The 15,585-nt window shown below is 39.8% G+C and overlaps 1 long non-coding RNA gene across 1 annotated transcript in view; it reads right to left on the bottom strand.

Moving 5' to 3' along the window:
* LOC145716413 (uncharacterized) overlaps positions 1 to 15,585 on the bottom strand; it is a 103,107-nt gene that overhangs the window by 83,342 nt on the left and 4,180 nt on the right. Inside the window, exon 2 of the long non-coding RNA XR_014139048.1 lies at positions 12,021 to 12,188. This is a non-coding gene — a long non-coding RNA (uncharacterized LOC145716413). The remainder of the gene's footprint in view (positions 1 to 12,020; positions 12,189 to 15,585) is intronic.

Below are 15,585 nucleotides of genomic sequence, written 5' to 3'. Positions count from 1 at the left end.
GCATATGCACACAAATAAAAGTATATATTCCTTTGCCATATTGTTTTACACAAATATTAGACAAGCTGTTGTGTAATTTCTCCAGATTAGTATGTTTATAGACCTTTTGCATTTTTAAGCAACTGTACGGTGTTCCATTTCATGGCCGTATTATAATTCATTTAATCAATTCTGTACATTTTAGGTTGGCTTTGGACATTTTGCTTTTTAATAATAATATCAATACTACCACCACCACTATGACTAATAGCAAGCACTTACCCTAAGTCTGGCACTATTTTCAACACTTAACTTATATTAACCCACTTAAGTCAAACCACAGCCTTATAAAGTATGTATTTTTGTTATTACCATTTTACAGATGAAGAAACAGAAGCAAGGAAAGTTCATCAGATGACTGGCCCAAGATCGTCCTGCCAGCAAGTGGTAGATCCGGAATAATAAGTTGGAGAAGGCAACAGGGGTCTGAAATGCTTGGTGTTTGGAGCCCAGTGAGGGGAAGGGAAGCCGTGGAGTAACTCCCACCCCCACAAAGGAGAGGACAATCTACTTCCCAAGATGATGTTCATGTAGGCTGGGCATTGCCAGCTCTCAGGACCCAGCCCACAGTCTGGACATAGATGTGTTTAGTTGTGTCAAAGAAGAGCAGCAAATAAGAACCTCTCCTTTGGGATTTTGGGGGTAGCATCCTGGGATTCAAAGTAGAAAAACAAGAAAGAAAGTGCCTCAGAGGCTCACAAGTCATCCATAAAAAGATATGGATGCCAGTGGAAAATATCTGCTGGGCACCAGCAGTCACTTCTCAGGAACACCACCTTCCTCTCATTATCCTTATCTTCTACTCCACACCATGGCCTAAATGGTGTCACTATTTGGCTCAGGTTTCTCCTCAGCCATGCCCCATTATCAACCTCAATTACTCTGGTATCTATTTCCATGATGGTCTTAGTCTGTTTAGGCTACTGTAGCAAACATACCCTAGACTGGGTGGTTAAATGACAAAGATTTATTTCTCACAGTTGTGGAGGCTGGGAAGCCCAAGGACAAGATGCTGGCAAATTTGGTGTCTGGTGAGAGCTGGTTTCCTTATTCACAGACTGCCTTCTTGCCATGTCTTCTCATGGTGGAAGGAACGAGAGAGCTGAGGTCTCTTTTAAAGGGCACTAATTCTACTTATGAGGGCTCTACCCTCATGACCTAACCTCTTCCCAAAGGTCCCACTTTCTAGTAGTATCATATTGGAGGTTAAGATTTCAATACGAATTTTGGAGGGACACAAGCATTCAGTTCATAACAATGACCCTTCAAGCACCTTGAACTCCTGCCTTCTTGACCTCAATGATCTCCCTTATGCCACCTCAGTGGGACTGCTGCCAGCATATGTGGTGCCTTTGTGCAAATTTGGAAGAGTCACAGTGGATGCATTCTAGATCTGGGATCCAAAAAAAGAAAGCTGCTCTTCTCTTTCCCGTTGGGTCTGCACTTTTATGGAGTAACCATGAGAACAAATTTGACTCTGGCCACTTCTTCCATGTGTCACCTGGCAACACATTACCTCAGGCCTGCCCCTCACACCCAATAATTTCCTGCCCCAGGGCTTTTTTATTGATGCTATGTCATGGGAAGGTGGTAGGAAACCGCTGGACCTTCATGCATGTGTAACTCAGAAGTAGAGCAGTTATCACCCTATGGAGTAACCTTCACTAATATGAGATGGGAATCAATGGGTAAATGTTTCTTTCTTTAGGCACACAGTCTTGAGTTGCATTTTAGGCAGCAAACTGTCCTCATTTTCTATTGCTGCTGTAGCAAATTGTCACAAAATTAGTGACATAAAACAACACAAATTTGTTATCTCAAGTTCTGTAGGTCACAAGTCCAAGTTGGCTTGGTGGGTTTCTCTGCTCTTCGTTTCACAAGAACAAAATCAAAGTGTCTGCAGGTCGAGACTCTTTTCTGGATGCTTGGGGAGAATCTGAATGCAATTCAAGCTCATTCAGGTTGTTGGAAGAATCCGGTTCATTGGGATTACAGGACCAAGGTTCCCATTTCCTTGCTGGCTGTCACTGGAAGGATGCCCTGAGCTCATAGGTCGCCTCTCCAGAGACAGTAACAGCATGTTGAACCCTTCTCACATTTGGGATCTCCCTGACCTCCCCTTTGGCCACATCCTAACTTCTTCTTTCCAGTCTCCAGCCAGGAAAAGTCCTCTGCTTCTAAGAAGACACATGTGATTAGATTATGCCCACCTGGATAATCCAAAATAATCTCTCTGTTTCAAGATCAACTGATTAATAACCTTAGTTACATCTTCAAAGTCTTTTTAGTGTAGTACTTAGATTAGTGTTTGGTTGAATAGCCAGGGGGTGGGTGCCTTGGGGAACATCTGTAGAATTCTGACTACCACATAACCAGTCATCTACAGGGGTGGCCATCTTGAGAACCCACCTTTTATTAGCTCTTGATCCTTACCTGCTTTGATCTCACTGTCTCTCACCTCTGCTTCCTGGATCACCCTCCCCAGTAAAGTATTAGCATTTAAGATTTGTCTCAGACTTGCCAAGTGGGGAACCAGTCTACAGTATTACCAGTGGCCCTTGAAATCAGACCCTCAGGATGGGATTCTGAAACCAGTTCACTCACAAATCAGATGGCAATAAGGACCCCATTCCTGGAGTCATATGGCACGGTGATAACTTCTGACATGCAGTAGCATTTCAATTACTAAGGTTGTCATCTATAGTTTAATGGAATGAGATACAGGTGGGACTTAAGATTTTGGGGTTGTTTTGGTTTTAGCACTTGAATGAGAGTGAAATAATGATAATCATATGAATTGTGGAGAGGGCTTATTTTTATTTTGAGATCATTGAAGATTCACATGATAGTTGTAAGACATACAGAGAGATCCCGTGTACACTTGACCCCTCAATGGCAATATCTTGTAAAACAGCCAAAATATTGACATTGATACAATCAAGTTACAGAACACTTCCATCACCATGAGGATCCCTCGTATTGCCCTTTATGGCCACACTCATTTTCGTCCCACTGTTTCAGGCTCCTCATCTCCTGGCAACCACCAATCTGTTCTCCACTTCTATTATTCTGTCATTTCTAGAGTATCATCTAAATGGAATCACTTCAGGATGTGAATTTTGGAATTGTTTTTTCACTTAGCTTAATTATCCAGAGATTCATCCAATTTGTTGTGTGTGTCAATAGTTTGTTTCTTTTCATTGCTATGTAGTACTCCATGGAATGGATGTGCCATAGTTTGTTTAACCATTCACCCATTGAAGGGCAACTGGGTTGTTTCCAGTTTTTGTTACTGCATTGTGGTCAGGGAACATAATCTCTAATAACTTAACATTTCAGTTTTAAATTAAGTTTTATTAAAATAAATTTAATATTTAATATTTAAGGTGATCCCATGGGATTAAGCAGTCAGTCACACATAGGGGTAACCAACTCAATAGTACACTTTTTCCTGTTTCACTACCATTGTCTCTCATTTTTGCCCCCGGTCATACTTCTCGGTTAGGTATTGGCACATAAGGCTTTTCCTCAGGCTCTGCTTTCTGATAAACCCAGGCTAAGACAGGTGGTATTGAGTTAACCTCTTCCAGAGATTAGCCATAATCTCAGAACATGTTCTGTGTACTAGTGCTGATAGTCATACAGAAGATCGCTAGAAGCAGGGAAGCTATGGAGGACTCTCAGACATTAGTTTAGATGGCTTTGCTCTTGGTAATTCCTCAGGGCCCAAAGAATACAGGGAATTATTAAAGGCAAACTTACAATCTAGGAGAAAAGGGAGATGAATTTATAGAATGGGACAATGAATTTGGTAGGAATGGTGAGCTAAATAAAGAGTTAACCAATAAATTGTACCTTAAATTCAGAATACCACAGACTGTAGGGCTAGGATCTGTGTCTTATAAGGGCTTATTGTCAGACACTCATGAATGCAGAAAAGAATAAGAAGGGAGATATCATGTCTGGTAGAATTTTTCTAGTTTCAGAAGAGTGACTCAGGGTATTTCCAAGGCCTAGCCACCTTTCAACAGCAGAAATGGCCATGAAATATTTGAAAGTTCTGATGTCCTCAGAAGGACTTTAGAGGAGTCTGAGTAAGTAGACTACTGAAGGAGGCAGGGTTGGAACTGACCTTGATAAGGTTTGGCACTGCAGCAACTTTGTGACCTATGAGGAACACATTGTTTCTCAACAGGGGATGAGCCTGGAGCCAGGGAATTGTGCTGAATTTAAAGTATTGAGAGCCTCTGGATCCTTACAGAGAGAGGTGGGAAGAAATCTAGGAGCAGTCAAGCTGAACATGTGTGTGGTATATTGAATTTTCTCAACTCTAATAATATTTCACAAAAATGCCAAGTTGGAAGGCTTGAAAGTGACATATCAGGAGTACCCCCAAGGAAAGAAACCGATAGAATTAGCTAGGTTGACTCAGTCTGTCAATTAGATCTGCTACCTCACTCACAAATTAAAATCCTTAGATATAAGGAAGGATATGGCAGTTAAAGTATAAGATTTATATAAATTGCAATCCCCTTGATAGTATACACCTATATCAAACTATCACTAATGTCCTTACCAGTGCTAAATTGGGCGTGAATGGGTACCAATGGATTGCAGCACTAGAAACTGTACTTTTTGCTTTTATGATTGGTCAAGGCTGAGAAACAAAAATGCAGATGCTCTGTTACTTCACCAGGTTCAAATCTCAGATACTATATTGCCATTTGGGATGGAAAGGACATGCATTTGGGATGGAAAGGACGTGCATCCTGAAGACTGTACTATCTATCCGCAGTCATACATTAAGTAACTTAAAAAACTTTCACAGACATCCAAATGAGAGTGGAAGTCTGGCAAAGAGCTCAGTGCAAAGATTCAAAGGGACAGAAAAGTAGTGGAGTCTTTGAGTGGGGAAAGGGTAAATCTCTATAGGCCAGAACCCTACTCAGGGAATGGCAGAAACTGGTCCTAATTAATAAGGGTTCTGGAACGTACTGTAATGCTGCATCAATGGGCTGTGGAAGGAGCTAGTACTTTCTCAGCAATATCACCTCCCGGTACTAAGGAAATGCATATAAGTGTACCTCTGAACTTTGGTTAAACTAAACAGAAAAACAATTCATTATGATATTATTATGTAGCTCACAGATCTGACAAGAAAGTGAAAGGCTTTGGCTCGGGTAACAGGCAGGATTTCTGCTAGACAGGGAAGCGGATAACATCTCCACGGTTGTGCCACAGGACCAGTCTGTTAGGATCACTGTGGCTGGGCACCATATTGACTCTACCACCATGAATTATCTCTAGTTTTCTTTGTCTTTGTATTTCTTTTTCCACATTCAAAATCCCAGATAAGGAAGGAAACACTTAGTATTCTTTAGTTTACATGTGAGATAAAATCTCTGCCTCTTACAAGGACTCATGTGCTGTGAGTTTTTCTGGTTTTGGTTTTTGTTTTTTTGTTTTGCTTTGCTTTACAATGTAAATGGGCTTTATTTGCTGGGCAAAGATCACCTGCAAATGTCTGTTCTCTACCACCTCATGGACTGCTCAATATCCCACATGCATTCTTCCTCCCATAATTGTACTTTTCTGGAAAAGTTTGGAATTATTTCTTACTTTTTTAAAAAAATAAATCTTGTTTGTGTATCTATTAGAGCCTGAAGGCCTGAAGTTTTCTTTATGGGAAGGTTTTACATTAATGATTTAGTTTCTTGTTAATTTACATTATAGAAATTGTGAATATTTGACTATTGGTCCATTTCAATACTTATTTTTTTCTGTAGGTTTTTTTTTAAAGATTTATTTGTTTATTTATTTATTTATTTATTTATTTGAGAGACAGAGCAGTGGGGAGAGGCAGAAGGAGAGGAAGAGAGTCTCAAGCAGACTCCGCACTCAGCGTGGAGATGAGGCCGGACTCAATCTAATGACCCTGAGATCATGACCTGAGCCAAAACCAAGAGTCAGACACTTAACTGATTGGGCCACCCAGATGCCCATTTCTGTAGGTTTTCATAAGTGGTGTTTTCTAGAAATCTAACCATACCATCTCCATTTTCAGATTTAGTGGCATAAAATTGTTTATAATATATTAATAGACTGTGATTTACTTTTAATGCCTGGAAGATCTTAGGTGAGATCCACCCTTCCCAGCCCTGATATTTTTATATTTGTGCATTCTCTCTTTTCTTGATTAGTCTTGTTAGATATTTATCAATTTTCAGCAAATCAGCTTTTTCTTTTGTTAACTTTTGCTATTGGAGGCTTGTTTTCTACATCATTGATTTCTGCTCTTAGTTTTATTATTTCCTGCCTTGTACTTCTTTGGATTTACTTTATAGGTTTTTATCTTCTTGAGACTCTGGTTTCAGCTGTCACATGTAAAGAGCTTAGAAGTTATCACCCTTATCCTTACAGCAAGGAAGAAGCATATATAAAGCTTGAACCACACGAACAACCAACTTCACCTAATTGATGATTTATACTCCAACCGACGATAGCAAAATATCCATTATTTTCAAGTGCAGGTGGAATTTACAGAGCTAGACCATATGCTGGGCCACAAAACAAACCACAATACACTTAAAAGGAATTAAATAGTTTAGACTATTTTCTCATTTATGGATTGCAAAAAAATCTAAGGCCAAACTCCATTATCCAAAAAGAGTCTCAAAGCTAGTCTCTCCATCCAGGAGAAGGACAAACTCATATTTCCTAGTTCATGAAAACAGTACCACCAGGAAGCTGTTTATCTTACTTATCTTATTACTTATCAGTCATCAGTTCCCTACAGTTACAGCAGCTTTCCTTCATACTCTCTTTATGACAAGGGAATAAAATAATAATTTCGCTCCCATATATAACTAAAGTAAAAGAAAATTCTGAGATGCGTAGAGGCTCCCTGCTGCTAGAGGACTATATAACACTGACAGCAACCTCCTAGTCACGCAGGACAGTGCCATGATCTCAGGTAGGATGTCTGATGCTAGAAGAGAGCCCCGGGAGGAAACAAATTAGAATCCATGTTACCAAATAAAGACTCTTTGAAACAAGGTCTGTTAGGCAGAAGCTTCCTACCCTTGAGGAAGCTGATAGGGAGCAGGGGATACCAACGTCCTTGCCCAAATTAACATACTCCCAGTGAGGCCGAGGAAGAAATCCTCTCACTTTTGTGAGAAAAGTTAGAAGATGAAAGGTTAAAAAGAGCAAGATGAGAGTGATGTGGGGGACAAGAATCCTCAATCTTAGATAGTGATTGTATAACTACCACCCCACCAAGGGGAGGAGGGCAGGCCTCTTGCACAGATTTAAATTTTGAGCTGGTAAAATGTAAGCTTGTTGGACCTAATCAGCGTGATGCAGAGAAGCACCAAGAAAAAGGTGGAGCGTTGTTGGAGATGAGTGGATGGTCTAGGTTCTGAAACAGAGAACGAAGGATAGGGGTAGAAGGAAACCTAGCTACGGCCTTATCTGACCTATGAAAAGCTGGAGAAGCTTAGGGAGGTCACTCGGCACCTCTTTCCCCCCACTATTTCTAAACCTTGAGTAGGACTTAGAGGAGACCTTTTAGAAAAGCAAAACCACGAACAAGAGTTGCGCTAAGATGAGATCAATATGGCAGGGATTGATTTTCAGGTACACTCCATCACCGTACTTCACCAGACTCCCCCCACCCAGACTGGATCTGGATGAACACAAATGATTAACAGTCTGGTTTGATAAAGGAACCAGATTCTGGGGAAAAGGGTCCAAAAGGTAGAAATTATAAACTGCCGATTGGGAGAGGATAGGAGGAGAAAGATTTTCCCCAAGGATTACCAAGATTTGAGCCTATGGGATAGCTCTGTCAGCTAAGATAAAGGGCATAAATATACCAAGTAGATGTGAGGAAAAATTGAAGAGAGTAAATAAGCCACTTTCAAATCCCTAAACTACTCTGGATTCATTTTGTGTTGGAAAATATGGCTCTAATCTGAAATATAGAACATTTCTTTACACTCTATGGGACTCTATGTATATGCTCGACAACCAAACAGCATGGGTGTTCAATAACTGACTGTACGACCTCAACTTCCATTACTAAGGATGTTGTATTGTGCTAATTACCAAATATCGCCCAGAAAAATAATGAACATACATCTCTTTGAAAGTATATGAGATTTTCTGTTATTCCATCTCCTGACATCCTACATCCTACACTCCGTATTATTTTTTTCCAAAACAAGTTATTGATCTTATTTTTCGATATTTAAAGACATGATTAGTAATATCTAGAACTTTACCAAAGTCTAGATTTAGGAATGAAGGTGATGTGGCAGAGACAGCTGGTTATCCACCAAACTCTGATGTCCCTTTTCTTGATAAGACTTGTGGCTGGGCTCCTGGAGGCACCGTAGCGGGCTCTAACAAAGCAACAGGGTGGAGGGAACCTGAGTCTCCAATTGAGCACAGCTTCTGTTGTCTTTAAACCACTGTGGTATGGAACAATCTAGTTATATTGCCTCAACTTTAGACCAAGCTTATAAAGCAGAATTTAGTAAAAAGTCAAGTGGGAGTTTTACTTTTCTCTTATTTTTCATTTTGTAAATTAATAACCTAAATGGTTAACTTTGCTCTTCTCCCGCTTAACAAAGGCATCACAATTTTTTCGTAGTTAGAAACTGAGTAGAGGGGCTAAGCACTTCTGTGAACCGTGAGATCAGTTATTAAATCACAGAACCGTCAAATTATATAACCTTGCTGTAGGAAGTGATAAAAGAAATGCACTTCCTTCAGTGAGGAAGTGACCTGGTCAAGGTCTCAAACATTTGCTCAAAAATACGTATTAGAGTGCCATTATCTTCCTACCTGCCCCTACCAACTGCACAGACATGCAGGTAGGCTCACACGAGGGAAAGCCCCCTATTTAGGAATCTTAAAGACAGAGAGCAAAACTTTCCACAAAAAGAAGGTCAGAGCTTATCATACAAATGAAAAGAATAAAAACAGAAAAAGAAATGTGGGCTTGAAGTTAAAAGGAGCCTGAATCTAGAGACCCCAAGTGCGTTTTCCATTGGCTTTGTAAGGCTTTGTAAGGTCATAACTAGTCTCGTGCAATTTGTTGCTAGAAATGATATGTTTTTCTTCCTTACCATCCACTGCTACAAAAGTGTCTGTAAGAATTGTTTGTAGGGCTGACCGAGTTTATGATTCAGAGAACTTCCCATGATTTGGAACACCATCATTGATTAAAACCTTCAAAAAGGCCAGAGCGTAGCACTCTGGGGAAGGTGCAGGGGAGGGCAGACAGCTGCATAAGGCACACAGAATGGTGGAAGGAGGCCTGAGACCCAGGTAACCATGGCCCTGAACACAGATGCCTCAGGAACAGGTGCAAGTGGCTGGGTGCAAATGCCTGGGAATGAGCGTAGGGAGGCTTCTGAAGATCTGATGGTATTATTATATCCTGCTCATTTTACCTTATTATCATATTTATTGTCTTGGATGTAATGTGCTGGTTTGCACCATCCAATCCCCAGGTTTTGATTTCTATAGAGATGATTATCAGGACATGCATGTGTATGTGTGTTACTCTATGGTAGCTTTTGGAAACCCTTCTTCTGACATGGATGTTATTTTTTTTTCTTCCTTTCAGTATCTTTTGAAGTAATCATGTTTTTCCATTGCCTTTTTGTGCAGCTTTCTTCCTTTAACACTAAGAGCTGAACAGCAGCTACCATTTTTGTCTTACCATCCTCCCACTTCAAAAGTAGAGAATTAAAAACAAAGCAAAACAGGGGCACCTGGGTGGCTCAGTCCGTTAAGCATCCAACTCTTGATTTTGACTCAGGTCATGATCTCAGGGTCCTGAGATCCAGCCCCTTGTTGGGCTCCCTGTTCAGTAGAGAGTCTGCTTGGGATTCTCTCTCTCCCCCCTCCCTCTGCCCTTTCCCCCACTCAAGCTCTCTCTCTCTCTAAAATAAATAAATAAAATCTTTAAAAACAACAGAACAAAACAGGGGTGCCTGGGTGGCTCAGTCTGTCAAGCATCCAACTCTTGATTTCAGCTCAGGTTATGATCTCAGGGTTGTGAGATCGAGCCCTGTGCCCAGTGCAGAGCCTGCTTGATTCTTTCTCTCTCTCTCTCCCTTTGTCCTCCCCCTTAAAACAAAAACAAAAACAAAAACAAAAAATACCCCCTGGAAAATGAAAAATCTTTAAGAACACAACACAAATAACAAATAGTTCACATGATTTAATAGTCCTCTCTATGTACGTGACATTTTTCTAATGCTTCAGCCATGCTAACTCATTTAATCTTCAGTGCAATCCAGTGAGGTAGGATAGGTTTCCAAACTCGGAAACTTCCTGGGTAATATCTGAAACTTATACCCAGAAGGCAGAGAAAGACGAAGAAAGAGGCAGGCCACTCCAGATTGGTAGGTGACAGGTTTAAAAACCAAGGGAACTTACGCACAAAGCTCATCTCAAGCAGCCATGAAAGTAGATCTCCATGCCCACCTGCCAGAATCTTAAAAGATTATCTATAGGCCTTAACGGGGTTTGGTCATGTATACCCTCCAGATGGGCTCAACAACATATTGCTTCCTTAAGGCTATGTCCCTTAAACAGCTCTGGTTCTAAGAACAGAAGACAGAACGTACTTTCCAAAGACAGGACGGGGTGAGGGGCCTCCTATCGCTTGGGTCCTGCTTGAGGGTCAACCAGCAGTCATGTCCTCTCAATGACCTCCTCCAACATGTAGGTGTTATTAATATCCTCATTTTACAAATGAAGGATCCAAGGCAGAGAAGTTAAGTAACTCGCCCAAGGTCAAGTAAATGTTATCTGACCTAAATATCCTGGCCCAAATTCTAATTCTGAGAAGTCTATGCAAAGTGGGTTATAGCAGACTAAATGAAACCCCAAAGGAAGATACCAGCGCTTGCATACCAGGTGAAGCCCTTGGGTTCTGGCATCAGACATCCTGATTTAGGGACCTGGCTTTACTTTTTATAAAGTGTGAGAGCTTAAGCAAGTTACTTAACCTCCCTGAGTCTCAGCTTTGCCGTGCATCAATCGCCTGGATGATGATAATGATATCGGATGGGGAAGAGCCTTGCACACAGAAAGAAGCTGTATCCCTGGTGCTCAGCACATAACAGGTGCTTGAAAATTATTTATTAGATATTAGTTGTTACAATAGAAGAGCATATTGTGATCTTCTACAATAGAAGAATTGACAAGAGTGGCAAAATTGTCACTCATGAAAGCCAAACTTTATGCCTTTCTACTCTTTCAAAACACTCTCATTTCTCCAGCACTTGAGGTACAGCCTATGGATGGATCATATCCATTAAGCATAAAGTACACTGATATTGCTTTGATGATGATGTTAGAACCAAAAAGAAAAAAAAAAAAAGGTCTCCCTTGTTCTCTTCTCCTGCCACCCGGTCATGCTCATTTACAGATATCCGAAGGTTTAAAGAATAGTTGGCAATCTGTGAATGGTCGTTAAAATACTGATTTCTCCCATTTTTTTCCGGCCTTAAAGAATGTCCATCCATAAATTATACCTGACAAAATATTTGTATAACAAAAATTTATATCTGATTTGGAGAAAATGGCTTGAAAAATATATTCTGATTCTGACTTTAGGCACTATGGAATGAGGTGGCCATTTCACACACATGCAAAAGGTAATCTAAAAGCTGTGAAATGTAAAGGGTCACTGAGGCTACGTATCTAGTAAATTATAAATAGCACATGTTTTAGGAGTTGAGTGAATGTGTCAACCCTTTAGTTATCCCTTCGTGCGTGCATAAAATTCTCAAAATTCTATTGGAAAATAAATCCTTAACAATAAACCTTAGTGGTTGAAAATAAAAGTAAACCATATGCTTCCAAGAAGAGAGGGAAACATTTTCAAACTGTCAGTAAGCCAATTAAAATTGATTCAAGGAACAAAACTGTTTGAAATAATGACAGGAGTACTTTACCTTTTATTAGGGCTGGTTTCAAAGTTTCCTGACTTCCTGTATCTGATTTTTTTCTTTTGTTTTCTTTATTTCTGCTTCTCTGGAACTTTCTGTTTCTCTCTTTCTCTCTTTCTTTCCCTCCACTCCATCATAGAAATGAAACAGGAAATATATTCTTACTTGTTGGCTCTGTTGAACAAAATATGGATTTTTATTAATTTGTTGCCCTGAAATGTTTCAAAAGGATTTTTCTCAAAATACACATTTCTACTTGTAACTCTTTCATCGTAAAAAAAAAGGTTTTCAGACTCTTAATGGTGATTAATCATCCCATTCAATGTGATCTTGTATGACCTTATTTACACTTGACAAGTTGTAATGTTAAGAAACTACTTGAACAGTTCAGCAATTTGGCAATCTATTTCCATCAACATGAGTCTTTAGTGAGGGAAAAAGCTTGACTTAAAAATAGTGGTGTAGGGGCGCCTGGGTGGCTCAGTCGTTGGGTGTCTGCCTTCGGCTCAGGTCATGATTCCGGGTCCTGGGATCGAGCCCCGCGTCGGGCTCCCTGCTCAGCAGGAAGCCTGCTTCTCCCTCTCCCACTCCCCCTGCTTGTGTTCCCTCTCTCGCTGTGTCTCTCTCTGCCAAATAAATAAATAAAATCTAAAAAAAAAAAAAAAAATAGTGGTGTAATATGAAGAATGTCAAAGTAATGAAAGATATACGTAGCTTTAGGCAGCTTATGATATTTTATCTTCTATTACTTTTGGCCCATATGGTAAGAAAACCTAAATAAGTAAAGGTATGTGAGCAAGAGAAATTAAATATAATTTACTAACAAAAGATGAAAAATTAAATTAAACTTTAAAAAGGCTGAAAAAAGCTTATTCACTGTTTTTTTTAAGATTTTATTTATTTATTTATTTATTTATTTATTTAGTGTATGCATGAGGGAAGAAAGGCAGAGGGAGAGGGAGAGAGAGAATCTTAAACAGACTCCGTGCCAAGCTTGGAGCCTAGATCCCAGCCTGGGGCTCGATCCCACAACCCTGAGATCATGACATGAGTGGAAACCAAGAGTTGGGTGTTCAAATGAGTGAGCCACCCAGGAGCCTCTCATTCACTATTGTCATTAAATCGCTTCACGCAAAGTAAGAAAAGCAAAGCCAAAAATTACCCGGAGGCTCAATCACAAATGGCCATACAGCTAGCTTTTAAAAATATTCATGAATCATCCTTTATCAACTTCAGATCAGTATTTAAAATTTGAATACACATGCATATTTTTGCAATAATAAAAAGTTCAATCTAAAATATTGATTTGGAAATCTTTCAAAATATGGTAGACAAATGCAAGAGAAAGAAAAAAAAAAACAGTCCACTTAAATCTTAAGATCTTGCTCTTAAAGGAGAGCATTAAAGCGTTGAAGGCTTTCTCATGTGCTAATTGATTTTCCTGCTAAAAACTTAAATGGAACAATTTCTTTCTTTCACTATCTTCCCATAAATGAATTCAACCTGTATTTTATAGTTAGGCCATATTTTTAGAAATCATCTGGTCAGTACTCTGAATTACATTCCCACGTTGGTTTGCAAACTTGGCCCCTGTATGCATAAGGCAAGAAGAGACCAAAGAAAGAGACCGAAGAAAGACTGGAAGGTGGCAGTTTTTATACAAAAGGGAACTTACATTTGAGGCTTGTCTGGAGCAGCCACAAGATGAATAGATCTCCATGCTCACCTGCCAGAATCTTAAAAGTTTATATAGAGGCCTTAATGGGGTTCAGTCCCATATCCAGATAGTCTCACTAACATATTGCTCTCTCAAGGCTGTGTCCTTGAAAACGGCCCTCACTGTAAGAACAGTGGGCAGAATGACATTCCAAGGACAGGGGAGTGGGTGAGCAGTATCTGATTGCTCGGTCCAGTTTCCCGGTCAACGGGTGGTCATGTCCTCTCGATGACCTCGTCCGACATATCGTCCACAAAGAATTTCACCTAAATACTTAGCACATGCAGGGGAGCAAGGACCTGAAGGTCACAAGGGCACTGCTGGCAACATGGTTCTATTGGTTCATCACTAGCGTGAAGGGCACCACCCTGGAGGATAGACAGGGCCAGTGTATATTTCCAGTTCCAGAGAATGCTGTAGCATGTCATTAGAAGATCCCCGGGGAGGGATTCCTTCATGGCTCATTGCACCTCAATGGGACCAGAGTGGTACAATAACTACCTAAATGGTATGGGCTAGAATCGGTGTGCAGGGAGCAAAGAGCATGATACTGGCTATTTATCCAAGAAGTGAGAGGGCACAATCATCTTCATTTATCCCAACTCCAACCTTCTCCGACTCCCCTGGTAGCAAGGAGGTGCAGCACTTCATCCATCTACGGCTTCTTCTTGTTAATGTATACAATGTATAGCGCAACTATTGCCAAGTGATAACACTGTCTGGTTAGGGAGTTTCAAAAGGAAGAAGCTTATAATATATTGTTTGTTTTTAAGAGACCTAATGCTGTTCCTGGGATATCTCTCATATCTACCACACTGTTTGGCATACATAATGTATATTCATCACAGAGCAGTTAGAAAATAAGTATGAACTCAAAAGAAAAAAAAAAATCCATAGTCGAATGACTCAAAATAGCCAGCAGTAACATTTTGTGTACCTTTCAGTCTTTTTGCCGTGCCTATCCACATGATAACAATGTTTACCATTCATTTAGTATTTACTTGGTGCCAATCACCATGCCAAGTTCTTTACAACTATTATCTCATTTAATCCTTATTACAGTCTTATGAGATGGGCACTAGTATGCCCATTTTACAGATGAAGATATACTGAGGCTAGAGCAGTTTAAGCAGTTTGTGCAGAATCACACAGCTAGTGAATCATAGGAACTAGTTAACCCAGGTGTGCCTAACGTCCAGAGCTTATGTTCTTGACCTGAATGTAATATCTCTGATTTATACATTCCTTCAGTACTAGAAAATTGTGTTATTTTATACAGATTGTTTTAAAATTCTTCTTAAAAGTATTACTCTATAGGGCGCCTGGGTGGCTCAGTTGGTTAAGCGACTGCCTTCGGCTCAGGTCATGATCCTGGAGTCCCAGGATCGAGTCCCGCATCGGGCTCCCTGCTCGGCAGGGAGTCTGCTTCTCCCTCTGACCCTCCTCCCTCTCATGCTCTCTGTCTCTCATTCTCTCTCTCTCAAATAAATAAAATCTTAAAAAAAAAAAAAAAGTATTACTCTATAATAAAGTAAGCATAAGAGAAAAAAGAAGTGAGAAACATGTAATATATAAAATTTGTTTTCTAAAATACACAAATTATTTAGATTTCACTTTTCAAATAGTCAAATAATATTAAGAGCACATGAAAAATAACAAATAATTAATAATAAAAAGGCTCAGACTTGCTGGTTAAAGGCACACAAACAGTACCAATAAATATATGTTTACTTACTTACAAATAAACACAGATAACTTTTTTAAAGTGTTGGGAGAGCTATGGCAGATAGAGCTATTCGGATTTAGGAATAATCTTTCCGAGGAGTGCTTACAAAGAACTATAAAATACTGTTT

The sequence above is a fragment of the Leptonychotes weddellii genome, chromosome 12 (assembly GCF_054177405.1).
Source record: "Leptonychotes weddellii isolate Sample4059 chromosome 12, ASM5417740v2, whole genome shotgun sequence".
NCBI lineage: Eukaryota > Metazoa > Chordata > Mammalia > Carnivora > Phocidae > Leptonychotes > Leptonychotes weddellii.
Note: the sequence above shows the minus strand (reverse complement) of the source record. Positions and strands in the feature narration are given on the sequence as shown.